At 48.6% G+C, this 13,478-nt stretch overlaps 1 protein-coding gene across 1 annotated transcript in view; it reads left to right on the top strand.

Moving 5' to 3' along the window:
* The first annotated feature begins 1,898 nt into the window (after positions 1 to 1,898).
* Positions 1,899 to 13,478, top strand: part of KCNJ1 (potassium inwardly rectifying channel subfamily J member 1) — a 32,256-nt gene continuing 20,676 nt past the window's right edge. The window contains exon 1 of the mRNA XM_006072382.4: positions 1,899 to 2,137. The gene's annotated coding sequence lies outside the window, so the exon portion shown is untranslated. The remainder of the gene's footprint in view (positions 2,138 to 13,478) is intronic.

The raw sequence follows: 13,478 nt of genomic DNA, 5'->3' as shown, positions 1-13,478 counted from the left end.
CACATCTGTAGGAGGCAGTAGCCTGGGACACAGGGAATCCCCTCCCCATTATGTGCAAGGGAGACAGCTTGCAGGTTTATTGTTGCTGTTGTTTAGTCGCTCAGTCATGTCTGACTCTTTGAGACCCCACGGACTATAGCCTGCAAGGCTCCTCTGTCTATGGGATTCTCCAGGCAAGAATACTGGAGTGGGTTGCCATTTCCTCTTCCAGAGGATCTTCCCAACCCAGGGATCAAACCTGGGTCTCCTACATTGAAGGCAGATTCTTTTACCCACTGAGCCACCTGGGAAGTCCCTCCAAAGACCTACTGTTTATGTAAATTGCTCCCCTTGGAATATTAGTCATGAATGAAATAATATCTTTGCAATGCTCCAAATTTCTTTAAAGAAAAGGAAAAGAAAAGCAGTCCATGAGCTCTGGTCCCCCAGTTCAGGTGTGGAGGTTGGGGCTCCAGGCTGTGTTGGAGGAGTTAATTCCTATAAGCACCTGCAAAGTGGGACCTGGGTAAAGCCAGGGAGAAAGGCCCTCTGGTCACTGTCCCAGGCTGCTGGGCCAAGGAGGACTGTGTCTGTGACCACGGAGGTGGGAGAAGCAGCAGATGGTGGAGCTTCCCCCATGAAGGCAGGACGAGAGACTGAGAAAATGATCCATGTTGGTTCTATGGAAGATGCAATATTCCATCTAATTCACCTTCCCTAGCACATTATGACCAAGATGCCTGGAACTGGGAGAGTCAGCAGCCCTGCCCTCCTGGTTGCCTAGCAACACCCTCTTTCTAATTCCCAGCTGGTCCCCAGGGGCTGGTCTGAATGGGGGGCAAGGGGAGAGGGGGAACGGAGGTAAGATAGCTACCTGTTCTCCAAAATAATGAGATGCTCTGGCTCCATCCTGCAAGGGACCTGACTTGCAAATGAATGAGGCACTTAAGGAACCCTTTGTTTTCCTCATTTTGAGTGGTTCTGCACTGACTGGAGAATTAGCGTTTAGCTTTGCAAGAGGTGTGTGTTCGTGTTTTCAGTTATCTGGAGGCTGATTGGGAGAATGAAAGGCATCTCAGTGTGGCTCCTTGGCCTCCTGCTCTGAAATTGAAGATGAGAGCCCTGGTGCTGAATTGTGGAGGACAGAGGAGTCGGACAGGACTGAGTGACTGAACAACAACAACAGTCTTGTGAGGTGTTGAGTGGAGACCAGAGGGTGAAGGGTGCCTGTATTGACCTCCCAATACTCCATGAGTGCAGAGTGACAGTTTACTAGGGGGACCGCTTTCTGATGCTCCAGTGGTGACCAGCAGTGGAGTGAGTGAAGGCCCACAAAGACCACCAGGGCAGGGGGAGCACTGACCCCTGTGTCACACCCATAAGAGAGTATAAGACAAGATGTGTGAGCCAGAGTGAGATGACCCTCGAGGGTGGGATGGGAAGAAGGAAAGAAAGCAGACCCTGGGGTGTGTTGATTTCTGGAACATTTACTCAATGCCAAGTGCGTGCCAAGTCTGTCACCTCCATGACCTCACTCTCTACTCTAGACTCCAGGGAGAGAAGCTAGGACCTTGTCCCCAGGTGAACAGTTGGTGCTCTAGGGCTTCCTTCCCAGTCGGCTGCACTGTAAATCTTTGGCTACAGAGTTCTACACTGAACTGGAACTATGGTGGGAGATGATGGCCAAGGGATGGTCAGATCAGCCTGAGCTGTGACCACAGAGGAATCATGGAGCAGAAGCTTTGAAGGGCTCCTCCCCCACCCGGCAGCATCTAGCCTTCGTGCGTGTGTTTGTCTGGGACACTCAGACGCAGCACACTGGTTCCAGTACATTTCCATAAACAGATCCCTCATAATTAGCCCTGGCGGCTCAACACCTCTGCTGTATCCTGCCCACTTACCCGCCACGCCTCCTCTTGTTGGATCCGGTTCTAAGTAAGCTGTGTTCTTTGAGAGCCATTGCATACAGATGAGTTGGCAGCCAGTCTGAGCTGACCCACAGGCTCATAAAAACCAACAGGGCCCGGGGCCCCTCACCCATGCCATCCAAACTCTTAGGACAAAGGTGCAAGGACTCACTCACATCAAGGGCCTGGCTGCTCTCTCAGGACTGAGGAACTGAGCTTTTGTCTCTGCATTCATGCTGGCAATCCATGAGGTAAGCGGAGAAATGCCATACTGCCCCTTTGGGGAAAGAAGAAGTTAATTCTGGTGGAAATGTAATCTTCATTTCCCCATTTCAAATCTAGACAGGACTGTTCTCTGTTCCCAGATTATAATGGTGTGTTTTTAACTCCCTCACTTGATGCTGTGGGTCTTCTGTTTGCAAATAGATGATGAGCCATGAGCTCCGTTCTGGCCGCCCTTCGTGATTCCACAGCCCTGAGCATCATGCCTAGCTCTGCTGCCTCCTCATGGTGGTGGAGACCTGCATGGACTTGTGTCCCTGACAGCTTTAGCCCCTGCAAGGTGGACCTCTCTCTGCCTTTGCTGTCATTTTGGCAGAGGGTAAGGTGCTAGTCCTGGAGGAGGGCATGGCAACCCACTCCAGTATTCTTGCCTGGAGAAGCCCAAGGACAGCAGAGCCTGGCAGGTTACAGTCCATAGGACTGCAAAGAGTCGGACATGACTGAAGTGCCTTAGCATGCATGCACACAAAGGTGCTAGTGAGGTCCACTGTGGAAGAGGCTGAAGCCTTGTTTGAGTGGAACATGTTAGTATTAATAAGACGCTTGGCTTACCTGCACCCAAATGCCTTTCCTTCATTTGATGAAATGTTGCTTGATTCCAAGTAAGTCCTCTGGGACCCTCCAGGTTTGCTCAGCGTCGGCCGTATGGGCGCTCTGACAGTGTCCGACACCTGTTCCCCGTGCTCTGCTTTCTATGAGCCTGAGAATAAGCAGATCTGCAGTCCCCTTCTCCAAACAACCATGTTGTACAGATGCTGTGCATAGCGGCTCCAAAAATATTTGTCTTTAGCAATCGGCAAGGTTTAGGAAGAACGTGTTTGCTTTTTACTGTAGCTGGGCATGCAAATGGAGCCAGGCACAGTGACGGGAAGCACACTGTTTTTGACAAGGACTTAACTTAGTCCGCTGCATGATGCCCTTCGGTCGTGGGCTTAGCTTGTCTTGCCTTACTCTGGCCTGTTTTTTGAAAATGTATGCTCACTAAGTTAGCTTCAGTTTTTCCAAACACGGTGGGGGGCGGGGGAGGGGTGCTTTGTGAAGTAATGAACCATTAGAAAAAAAAAAATTATTTTAATACGTAAGGCACGAAGATGCTTCCTGCCCCCGTCTCTATCCCTCAGTAAGGAGGACCTCAAGTCAGCTCGGGTGCGGGCTGAATCTGCAGGTCAGCACAGGGAGCGGATGACTTGTAAATGATTCTCTGAGCTTTGATGCTGTTGGTGGCGTTTTTTCCTGTGTGTTTTTTGTTTTTTTTTAATATATAAGATGCTGTAATTGCCAAGAAATGCTCTGCAGAGCTGAGAGTCAGGATTTCTCATGCATGTCTTCTTTCCTTTTCCCAGCAATTCATTTTTTTCTGTGCCAGGTTACAAATCTACCCTGGACCTTTTCACAGCTCAGTGATTTCCCAAGGAATCAGCTTTGATCACATGCTTTGCCTCTTATTTGTCCCGTGGTTTCCATGGCGTGAATGCTTCTTAATTCTTCCTCTTCGAGTTCTCCCTGGGATTGCTTATAGGGCCTGAGTTTGACCCAAATCCTACTCCTCTTGGTTCTAAAATTCAAGATGCTCATCCTATTTTATTCTCTTCATTATTGCCCTCTTCATTACTATTAGTCTTAGACATACAGGTATTTTTTCCTCATTTGCCTTTTAACAAGCTTAGAATGAGCACCCATTGTGTTCTGGGAGCTCTGCAAAGTCCTGGGTATTATTGAATAGCCCTTGTTCTCACGGCAGTTACTGTTTAGGGCTTGTGTACATGGAGATAGACTGTTACACTTGAGTGGGGCAAGTGCCCAATGTAGTCATGATATAATCACTGCCTGTGTGGAAGGGTGGTCCTCAACTCCCTGTGTGGGCAGGATGGGACTGGTGGGGGCAAGAGGAAGGACATTCTTGAATACGAGGTAGTATTTACAAAAACACAGAGGCATGAGAAAATGTGACATCTTCAGGGGATGTGGGGCTAGTGTGGCTGGAGTGGGTGGACGGGGAGGGGAGAAGACAGACGAGGCTGCAGGGCGAGCACCCGTGATGAGGGACCTTGTGTATGATACCCACGAGAGCAGCACGGTCTTGAAGGCAGTGGGAAGCCACGTGAGGTCCTATTTACAACTTAAAAAAGCTGCTTTGTGTGCAAAGTGCCAGGTGAGTTGGGCTGGGATAAGACAATTTCTGGGAAACCAGTTGGGAAATTACTAAAAGGCAGAATGCACAAGATTTAGGGCACGCTGGCTGCAAGGATGAAGTATAGCCCTGGACATGGGAATCTGAGGGTTAGCTGGTCTCATTCTGGAAATTTCGCCAAAGTCCAAATGCTGAGCAAACTTTGAATAGAAAAAAAGCATTTTCTCTATACTTACCCTCAAGCACCCACCATGGCCTCTTGAACCCAGAGAAATAAGTTAACAGGCTTGGACCTCATGGGAGGTGGGCACTGTGTAGGCTAGGGGGCTGGCCTTTCAGGGACCCCCCACCTCAGAAGTGAAATCCCTGGTCATTTTTTTTCCTCCATCACCAAAATGAGCAACTGCCTGTCTGCCGAGAAAGCACGTCTTCAGCAAAGTGAGCCTGTGTTTCCTTCTCCTTGCCCCAAGTGCCCAGCCCTAGACAGGGCATTGCTCCAGGTCTCTGCTGAGCCCTGCTGTCAACCCTTAGGAGGCAGGGCAGAAAATGTGTCCCTCCCAACTGTGGAGCAAACAGCTGAGACAATATTAGAAATAATAACAGAATCACTGAGCATTAGAGGCCTCTGTAAAGGTTCTAAAAAGGTTACTCTATGCACCATTAATTGCTGCAAAGCACTCCCTACTCACACTGAGCAGATGCTGAAATGTCTTCCATGTGGGTTTTTCCTAGGCATACATGCATGCTAAGCCGCTTCAGTCGTGTCCACCTCTGTGTGATCCTATGGACTGCAACCCGCCAGGCTCCTCTGTCCATGGGATTTCCCAGGCAAGAATACTGGAGTGGGTTGCCATGCCCTCTTCCAAGGGATCTTGCTGACCCAGGGATCAAACCCATGTCTCTTATGTCTCCTGCTTTGGGCATCAGGTTTTTTAACCACTAGCGCCACCTGGGAAGCCCTATTCCTATGAGTCAGTCTATTTTCAGGCCCATTTTGCAGGGAAGTATGGACTTCCCTGGTAGTTCAGCTGGCAAAGAATCTGCTTGCAATGCAGGAGACCCTGGGTCGATTCCTGGGTCAGGAAGATCCCCTAGAGAAGGGATAGGCTACGTATTCCAGTATTCATGGGCTTCCCTGGTGGCTAAGATGGTAAAGACTCTGCCTGCAATGCAGGAGACCTGGATTCAATCCCTGGGTTGGGAAAATCCTCTGGAGAAGGGCATGACAACCTACTCCAGTATTCTTGCCTGGAGGATCCCCATGGGCAGAGGTGCCTGGTGGGCCACAGTCCATGGGGTCTCAAAGAGCTGGACACAACTAAGTGACTAGCACACAGCACAGCAAAATGATGGAGAGAAAGGGAGGGTAAGTGAAGTCAGAATTCCTGACTCTCTTTCCAACGGGCTACAGGGAACAGAATGACGCTGATAAGATGATTATCCCTTGCTGGGGTCAGTGGAGGCACTGACATCTCAGGCATGGTCACTCACTCTGGGCCCTCCTGGCCGTGAGGGGGACAGCATCTGAGTCCATGTGATCCCCATCCTATCACAGCATCTGAGATGCTCAGGGCTGGTCCCACAGGCAGTGAGTCCGTCTGACCCCAAGATCCACCAAACGTCCCTCCCCCTTCCACTCAACAGGCGGGTGACAGGCTGTGGAATACTGAGATCTCACGGCTCAAAATACCTGGAGGAAACAGCACCCTGGACTTTAAGTGTGGACGCACTCATGTCAGAGTAGCCACCTTCAGGGGCCCCTAGGACTTCTCTTCCTGGAGATGAAGTAACTCTTGGGGTCCCCACAAGGACTCAAAGTGTTTCAGCTTAGTTTCTGAGAGGCCTGAGAAGAAGACTATGCCAGAATATACTTTGTGTTGCAAGTTCAAGCCCAGTTGAATGAATTTATTTGCATAGAAATTAAAGTTTGCCCAATAGTTAACTGAGGATAGTTGACTATGTTAATCAGTTGTAACGGCTCTATTTGCCATCGTCACTTTTCTCCACATCAGCTCAGCCTTTTCAGAGGTGGAGGTGATGGTCAGCCTGATAAAGGCGTTAAGGAATAGCTCCAAGGGACCATCCATCTACCTTCATCTCAAGGCCAATAAGATCATTAAAATTATATAGGTTGAGAAGACAAAGTACCAGGCAGTGATGACTTAGTCTAAAGCCAAAAGTAAAAAGAAAGAACCAGGGACTTCCTGGGTGATCCAGTAGTTAAGATTCTTCCTTCCAGTGCAGGTGATGTGGGTTTGATCCCTGGTTGGGGAACATGCCAAGGGACAACTAAGCCTGCAAGCCACAAGAGAGTCAGTACCAGGAAAAAAAAAAATCTAAAAAAAGAGAGAAAAGGATCAGATCTTCCCAATCTGCTCAGTCTCCTGGATTATGTATGATTCATGAGTAATTCTAGCTCTGCTTCAGACAGCAAAAGTAATTTGGCTTGGTCAGGTATTAATAGTTCATAGTCTTCATGAACAAACAGGGAGCATATGTGGAAACTGGAAAAAAAATGGAATAAAAGCTGCTGCTACTGCTGCTAAATCGCTTCAGTCGTGTCCGACTCTGTGCAACCCCATAGATGGCAGTCCACCAGGCTCCCCCGTCCCTGGGATTCTCCAGGCAAGAACACTGGAGTGGGTTGCCATTTCCTTCTCCAATGCATGAAAGTGAAAAGTGAGAGTGAAGTCGTTCAGTCGTGTCCGACTCTTAGCGACCCCATGGACGTAGCCCATCAGGCTCCTCCATCCATGGGATTTTCCAGGCAAGAGTACAGGAGTGGGGTGTCATTGCAAAAGCAAATACCTTCAAAAAAAGAAAAGAAAAAAAAGATGAAGGAAAAATTCATGGGGAGACATGTAGGAGGTAGACCTAGAAAAGTTAACAAGAAACAAAACATAACCCAAGGTCATGGGGCTCAGAGAAGCCTATTCCCTGCTGCATATGGAGGGTCCTAAGCCATCCTTGCTGGCTTCGTGATGAAAGATGTTCAGAGAATTCTCCCCATCATTGCCGAGGCCTTGTCAGAATCCATGAGCAGACAATGGAAGGGAGGTCCTTATCCCTAAAAGTCCCTGGTTCTGTCTGAAGAACACAAAGAAGCCAAGAATAATGCAGACAATGGGCAAATTCAAGACCAACGAGCATCTAAAGATGATCCTATCAAGGAATAGTTCCTTCTCAAAAACTCTAAAAGGATTTTGGCTGTTATATAAAACCCAACTACTGCCATCCCATTAAAAAAAAAAAAAAAAATCATGGGAGCTAAAATTTTTTTCTTTTGGCAGATTTTTATTTTGTAGTGGTGTGTCGTTGATTCACAATGTTGTTCATTTTAGGTGTACAGCAAAGTAGTTTAGTTACACACATACACATATATAACTAATTTTAAAGAGTCATCCTAAGGGTTCAAATGCTCCAGCTCACTCATGGTAGGAAAGAAACTAAGGCCTAAAAGAGTCCAAGACTTTCTAGAACCCACAGGAAAAGCAGAAATCTGAATTCACCATACAGGGCTTTAGATTGATGACTTCCTCCCTCAAGGTAACCTGTCATTTTTTTCCTGCATTTGTTGCCCTGTGTGTGGTCTGCTCTGGTGGCCGTGTGTCTGCCCAGGCTCTAAGCTGCAGTTACCCAGACTCCTAAACACTCACAGAGGCAGGTCACCCCTTAGGCTTTAATAGAACATTCGTTTTGAGTACTCTGAAATACAAACCAGAAATTTTCATACATTCAGAATTTTCCGATGTCCATCTGCGGCCCCTCTCTCTTTTCTAACTGCACAACCATCGGCGTTTCTTGGCTCAGGGTGGGAATTTCATCTATGGGGGGCGGGGCGGTATATCCATGTGCTACTGTATCCCTAGGGGCAGATTTAAATATGCAACACACCACCACTGAAAGCAACAGGCTAAATCGTCTTTGCAGCTGGAACCAGCGCCGCTCTCTCAGGTGACTACCCTCGGGGGAGACTCATGCTCTGCTGCCCTTGATTAAATTCTTGGGAGCTTTCTGGCTCTGTCCAGATCTGCCACGCGTCCTTGAGGGGCTTGACAGAGCTCGGAAAGTATGAAGAACTGTTGCTAGCTTCTCACAGGAAAAGAATTCTGTGCGATGTGGCCTTTTGGAGTCCAAGTCACTGGTGAGATGCTGGGAGAGATAACAGTAATCCCAGTTTTGTGCTGGAAGGCATTCGACCAAGTCAGGGACCAGGGGATTCAGAGGCTGGCTGGGAAGGGTGGGACAGCTGATGAATCAAGCATGGAGTGGAGACAGTCAGAGATAAATCACAGGAGTGGTCAGAGGATCACCTAGGAAGACCTCTGGGGAATTCCACCATGTGCCCGACTTTTCCAAAGTGTGAGCACCCTGTCCCTTCCTTGCAGAAATCTCAGGCTCCTGGGAGTTCAGACAGGAAAGAACAAGGGAAGCATGAGTGGGGACACATTCTGTCTGAAGGGGCTGGGGTTTCCCCTCCCACCCAGTCTATTTCCTGGGCTCCCCAGTGAGGTGGGGGTGAGGGGGTCAAGGAGAGAAGGCTTATCCACTCTCCCAACTGCTCCATCCCTTTTGATGGAGTAGAGAGACATCTGATGTGAAGAGCTGACTCATAGAAAAGACCCTGATGCTGCAGGAGGAGAAGGGGGTGACAGAGGATGAGATGGTTGGATGGCATCAGCAACTCAATGGACCTGAGTCTGAGCAAAGTCTGGGAGATGGTGAAGGACAGGGAAGCCTGGTGTGGTGCAGTCCACAGGATTGCAAAGAGTCAGACATGACTGAGTGACTGAATAACAACAAAAGAGGGTACCTCTGAGAGATTCTAACTCAGAGTGCTTACCTGCACCCTTCTGAGCAACTCTTTGAGTCTAGGTTCTCAGACTCCTTTGTCCTAGACCACTGGGAGTGAGAGCTGTGCGGACGCTCACCACTGTCATGACAAGGACAAGATGAAGTCTCCTGGGGAAAGGGGCTGGCTGAGAAGTAGAAGTGTGTTGTAGGTTTGGATTTTATTTACCTTTTTATCGCACATGCCTTCCTCTGGCCTCTGAAGCTGTTTGTCGTTTGGATTTTTACAGACAAAGATGCTTCTTTAAGGAACTTGTGAGTGGGAGTGTGGGGAGGGGAGGGAAAAGGGCCCAGGCCAGGCTTGTGCCCAGAGCGATGTGAGCAGAGGGATTCATCACTCAGGGCATGGAGTGGGCAAATTCCTTCCAAAGGAGATGACTAGTGACAATGAAGGGAAGCTGAGAAACAGGCTGTCATTTGAGAAGGTCGATGAGAGATGTGGGCTAAAATTGCTTTCTAACATGGAGAGGGCTGGTTTTCTCACACCTGCTGAAGGTTAGGTGACAGTAGATTCAAATCTCAGCCTGAGGATGTGGGTTAGGCATCAGGAAGAAGCTGGGTGTCCAGGTGCTGAGCGGTAGGGATGGGTTTCAGAAGGAAGTATTTCTTTACACAGATAGGAACTCACACCTGGCTCTCAGGGGAGGGGTTCGGGGGCAGACCCCCTCCAGGTCCTGGGAGGGGGCAGTCATGAATCCCTCAGTCTTGATCTCATGTTCTTGCACCAGGTAGGTGAGTCCTCCACAATCCCGCTCTCTCTGATGTTTTGAAGGTGCAGCTATCTGCTTCTAAGTTTAAGCCTGGATCAGAGAGGAACAGCCACTTCTGACCATCTCCCTTGGCTTAGTTTTTCTTCAAGCAGCCTGGGTCTACCCCATAAATGAGCCACCTCAAAGCTTCCTTCCTGTCCTAGAGATCCCAGAGATGCTTTATCCCCTCACCAGCCCCTCACTGCCTTCTTACTGTTGTTGTCCAGTTGATCAGTCGTGTCCTACTCTGCGACCTCATGCACTGCAGCAACCAGGCTCCCCATCCTTCACTATCTCCTGAAGTTAGTGTGCTCAAACTCATATCCATTGAGTCGGTGATGTCATCCAGCCATCTCATCCTCTGTCGGCCCCTTCTCCTCCTGCCCTCAATCTTTCTCAGCATCAGGGTCTTTTCCAGTGAGGCTGCTCTTCACATCATCTAGCTGTTACTCTTGTTCTATTCCAAAGGCTCTGGGGCACTTCTCCCCAGGGTGCCAGCCCTGCAGACCCCACCCTTGCCTGGACCATCATCCCCCTCCTCAGCTCTCTGGGGATGCTGTTCTGGGAAGCAGGCCTCTTTAATCCCCTTGTCCACCTGCTTCACTCTGGACAGAGCTTGGGCGGGAGCTGACGGTGCAGTGGGTGCTGTCTTTGCCGGCTTAGCCCTGAGGATGAGGGGACTGCAGGGACACCAACAGCCAGACCACAGACAGGCTAATTTCCAAACGCAGACACTGTAAAGGCCATGCATATTTTGCTGGTGACTAGCGTCCAGATGCTGAACCATTTCCAGGCCCGGCTGTGATGGGGGACGGAGAGAAGGCAAGCACACACAGAAAGATGCTAGTCTTGCCTCTGCACTGTGGACACTCCCCAGTCCCCTGCCCTGGAGTTCATGAGAGTAACCCTGGGCAGTGGGGCTGTGGCGGGCGGGGTGGGGAGGGGCCCAGGCACATCTCCACGGGTCCTGTGTAACACCTGGTCCAATGGGCAATACCTTCACTGTTGCTCATATAGAACCTTCTAGAATCCCTGATGTACTACTAGCAAAGAGACTTCCTGATTTCTTTATGTTGCCTCTTCCTGCAAGTCATGTCTACACTGAAAAATTCTTCTGTTTCTTTGAAAGATTCTGCATTATTTTTATTAAAATTTTTAATTGAAATATATAGTTGATTTACAATGTTTTGTTAATTTCTGCAAAGTCTGTCAATTTCTGCAAAGTGATACAGTTACACACACATATATATATATATGTGTGTGTGTGTGTGCTCAGTTACTCAGCTGTGTCTGACTGTCTGGCACCTCATGGATTGTATCCTGCCAGGCTCCTCTGTCCATGGGATTTCCCAGGCAATATTACTGGAGTGGGTTGCCATTTCCTTCTTCAGGCAATCTTCCTGACAGAGGAGCCTGGCAGGCTACAGTCCATGGGGTCCCAAAGAGTCAGACACAACTTAGCAACTAAACAATAACAACATACATAAGAACATTTAAAAAGAAATATATATACATACATTTCTTTTTAAATATTCTTTTCCATTATAGTTTGTCACGGGATTTTGAATATAGTATACCATAGTATATTATACTATGTATAGTATGCTATACAGTAGGGCCTTGTTGTTTATCCAGTCTATATATAATAGCTTACACCTGCTAATTTGATTGCTTTTATTTTCAATGGTCCATACGGAAAAGATTCTTCATTGGAAACCTGATGCACATCGTATCACCCTTTCCATCAGAGCTCTTCTTGTGTCTAACTGAACCCTCCCTTACTACGATTCTAACTCTCATACAGCTCGTCACTCATCCACGTGGACTCTCTCAAACACTACATCATGTCGTTGCTATAATGGCCCGGGAGGTAGGTGTGCTATGATTGTCATTTGACAAACGGGAAGACTGAAGCTGGGTTGTGCCCATCCTGGAGTGGAGGTAGGCGAGGTCTCCTGGTTCTGCCTGAGATGTTAAAAGTCTCTGAGCAAAACCCTGGGCTGGAACCAGCAGGTGAGGTCAGCACCCCCCAGCCTGGGGAGGACCTGCACCCTCTCCTCTTGGCATTGCTACCCACACCATCTTGGGCTTTCAGTGGCCTTCTACTCGCTGCTAATGTCAAGGTCACCCCTTGTTGCCGCAGCTTTCTCAGCCCTTATCTCCATCTATAATGACCCTGTTTATTTAGTTCTTTTTGTTATCTGTCCTGCGCTCTCCACCTCCCTGAACACCAACCTTGTTGATGCTTTATCCCCACTCCCAGCCTGGAGCTGGGCATGTGATAGACTCTCAGTAGATATTTATTGACCGAAGGAAAACAAGGAAGGAATAAGCACAGGAAGAGCAAGCGAGGAAGGAAAGAGAGAGGGAAACGGAGGGTCTGTCTCTCCCCAAGCTCTCCTGCCTCTCCTTCCTGACCTTAGATCAGAACTCACTCAATCTTCATGGAACTTCCGGTAGGAGGATCCAGGAAGGCTTGGGTTCCCATCTCAGCTCTGCCCACCTGAGCTGTTTAACCTCTCCACATCTCAGTGTCCCCACCCTATAAAATAGGGACCATTATACCTATTTCATGGGGTTACTGTGAAGATCGAATGGACTAGTTTCTGCCAAGCCGCCACCGCAGGCTCTTACATGTGCAGACATGCAACAAGCATGTATTCTTTTCCCTCTGGGTTGGTTTCAACCTTCCCACCCCCATTCTGTAAAGCAAAGTCAAACCCTTCAGTGCGCCTCCAACCACATTAGAGAGGAGCGCTGCCTGGCTGGAATGGAGACCTTTTAGGGAATACACCGCCAGCTTTCCACCTGTGCAACAGAAAGTCACATTGAAAGAGATGCATTTTAATAAGTTTCTTCTAATTATTAAGTCAGTGGACACATATCACAACAGAGAAAGCTACAGTGAGCTGAATGCACACTTTCTAGGTCTGTGAACTCTGGTTTCCTCTGTGGCTCATTGTTAAAGAATCCACCTGCAATGCAGAAGAGTCAGAAGACATGGGTTTGATCCCTGGGTTGGGAGGATCCCCTGGAGGAGGGCACGGCAACCCACTCCAGTATTCTTGCCAGGAGAACCCCATGGACAGATGAACCCGACAGTCTATGGTCCATGGGGTGGCAAAAAGTCAGATACGACTGAAATGACTGAGCCCAGCACAGCTCTGTGAACTTGGGGTGATACCTTGGCTTCTCTGATCTTTTCCTCCTCTACCTGGGGAAAGGTGTCAGAGTGAGGAGAGAGAGAGACAGCAGGCTATTTCTATAGCTAAAGCAAGAGTGCTGGTGGTTTGGAGTACAGTGGGATTGGAGAAGATGGAGCCCAGAGAGCAGGGAGGTTCTGAATGTATTTTGTAGGAAGAGCAGAGAAGACTTGCCAATGGATTGACTGTGGGGATGAGAGAGAAGAATCAAGGTTGAATGAAGTTTTCCTTGATAGTTGTGCCATTGACAGAGCTGAGGAAGGCACAAATTCAACAAGATAAATATATAATAAGCTGTAGCTGGTGCTAAGAAAGAAAAGGGGATTCTAGAGACATTCTTTGGGAAGTGGAATGCCCAGTGGAGATGCACTCACAT

The sequence above is a fragment of the Bubalus bubalis genome, chromosome 5 (genome assembly GCF_019923935.1).
Source record: "Bubalus bubalis isolate 160015118507 breed Murrah chromosome 5, NDDB_SH_1, whole genome shotgun sequence".
Taxonomy (NCBI): domain Eukaryota; kingdom Metazoa; phylum Chordata; class Mammalia; order Artiodactyla; family Bovidae; genus Bubalus; species Bubalus bubalis.
The sequence above is the reverse complement of the archived record's forward strand: the minus strand, read 5'-3'. Positions and strand labels throughout refer to the sequence as shown.